This window comes from Mandrillus leucophaeus, unplaced genomic scaffold, assembly GCF_000951045.1.
Source record: "Mandrillus leucophaeus isolate KB7577 unplaced genomic scaffold, Mleu.le_1.0 Scaffold161, whole genome shotgun sequence".
NCBI classification, from domain to species: Eukaryota; Metazoa; Chordata; class Mammalia; order Primates; family Cercopithecidae; genus Mandrillus; species Mandrillus leucophaeus.
The window spans coordinates 1,143,989-1,146,223 of record NW_012101599.1 but is presented as its reverse complement, the minus strand read 5'-3'; positions in this window follow the sequence as shown (position 1 = coordinate 1,146,223).

The window sequence follows — 2,235 nt, the reverse complement described above, 5'->3', positions numbered from 1 at the left end:
CGCAGCTGCCTTCCCTTCCTCCGCCTCCCTCCCGCCTCCGAAGCCGGCGCCCCCGGCCAAGTGGCCGCTCTCAACCTGTTACCAAGTCCTAGAGAGAACTTCTCCAAAATGTGCCCTGGATCCCCCTGCCAAGGGCCCTGTCCCGCCCCTCCAGCTCCCATCTGGATGCCTGCAGACCTCTCCCTGGCTTCCGAGGCTCTGGCCTCCTCCCTCCCTAATCCATTTTCCACACCGCTTCCCCGGGAGCCCGTTAACGCACACCGGGACCGCGGCGGGGGAAGCCGCCTGTGTCTCCACATAGCAGGCCAAGGGGGACTGGGTGGGGAATAAAGGCTGCAGGGGGCATCGGCTGGCAGGTGTGAAGCCCTTACTGTGCGTCATTTGTTAAACACTTCCAGTGGATTTTCTCGTTTAATCTGTCCAACAATGCTTCTGGGCCGGTAATCGTATTGTTTTACAGAGGGAGAAACTGAGGCACGGACGGGAACTCGGCTTGTAAGCAACGGAGTAATCCAAAGCCAGTCAGCCCCACGCCGAGTTTATTCACCCTGGCAGGGGTTTCCGCGGGAACCATGACCCTTCCTAACTGGGGTGGAAGGACCCGCAGCGCCAGCGGGGTCCGGGCCAGACAGCAGCGAGCGTCTGTTAACAGCGATGCTGAGTGGGTCACGCCGTGGGGCTCAGGTTCACTGTGATCTGGAATGCCTCCGAGGCCCCCTCGCTCATCCACCTGCCTTTAGTGGATGGGTGGTCTGAGTTTCTGGAGATGGACAAGATGAAGCAGTCTCTACACTTGGCTCTTCAGCCCCGGCGCCCCCCACAGCCGTCTCTGCTTTCCTGGAGACACCGCAGGCTCCTGACCTCAGGCCGGCTTGTGCTGCTCCACCCTCTCCCTCCCCCACAGACAGGCCCCTTAGCGTGCTCTCCCATCCCTCACCCCTGCCAACAGCAGGCTCTTCTGGCCACTTCCTTTGCATGTGAATGAGTCCAGGTCTAGGCTGCCTTTGTCCAGGGAGGCCGGTGGGATTTCCATCAGTAATTAGCGGTTGGTGAGTCAGGGGTCAGCAGTGGTCTGCTTTCCAGGACCCAGAAATGACACCACAAGGGTAACTGGCCCCTGCTTCCTGCCTAGGAATTAGCAGCATCCCACCCCAGCACTCCACGGCCTAGATAAGATGGACCAAGACCCCAGAGACAGCAGGACTCTGGGACAGGGAAGGGATTTATGATTAGCATCGGCTCTAGTTAAATTCTTTTTTTTATTTCTGTGCATTGATTGACCTATTATGTAATATGCTTTTGCTTTTTTCTTCCTGGAATACAGATCCTACCAGTGATTTTATTCCTTTTTTATATAATGTTTAATTCATCTATCTCTATAAATCCGTAACATGAAATTGAAAGGGTCTCAAAGAGCAGTTTCCCCCCTAACTCTTCCACTGTTCAACCCAGGGGCAAGCACTGTCATCCCTCACTGCTACCAGCTTCTGGTCAGGCTTTCTGGCCACATGTGTGTAGACATGCTTCATTCTTTTAACTGTGTTTTTGATATGTTCTATATTAACACCAAAAAGAGTATACTAAGAAATCAGTGCTATTTCCAAATGGAGCCCGGAGTTCCTCAGCACTGCGCTCCTGCCATCCCAGAAGCACCTACTTCTCTTCCTTAGTTGCCTCATCAATCACATGGGGCTGGGGCAGTGAGGAGGATGTATTTGCCTCACATAGAGACTTAAAGGTTTTCCTCATCTCCTCTGGGTACAGAACAAGAAATTAAGGATGACCTGAAATATACAGGGCTTGGATGAGACTTGAAACAATTGTGATGATAGGAATTGCTGGGTTCTGGAACCGAGGAGTGCAGTAACCAGGGGCTCAGCAAGCTGAGATATCCCTCCAGTGAAAGGGGACCCGGGAGCATAACTCAACAAAAGTCGTTTCTCTTCCTCAAGATGGATATTTCTCCTTTTCTAGTAAGAGTGTCAGTATCAGCATTTATCTGCTGGAGATTGTTTAAATATCAGGTGTACTTAGTAACTTTGCATCTATTTTTCTTAAACACGAATTGCTTCCCAGAAGTGAACCGAAATGACCACCTCTAAAAGTTGCTACTAATTATTGCTCCAGAAACCAAAATGATCCCACTCCCATGGCTGGCCATAGTCTAATTTCTTCACAGAGCAGCTTGCACCACGTAACCCCAAAGCTTTTCTGTAACTGATCAGAAGTTCCTTT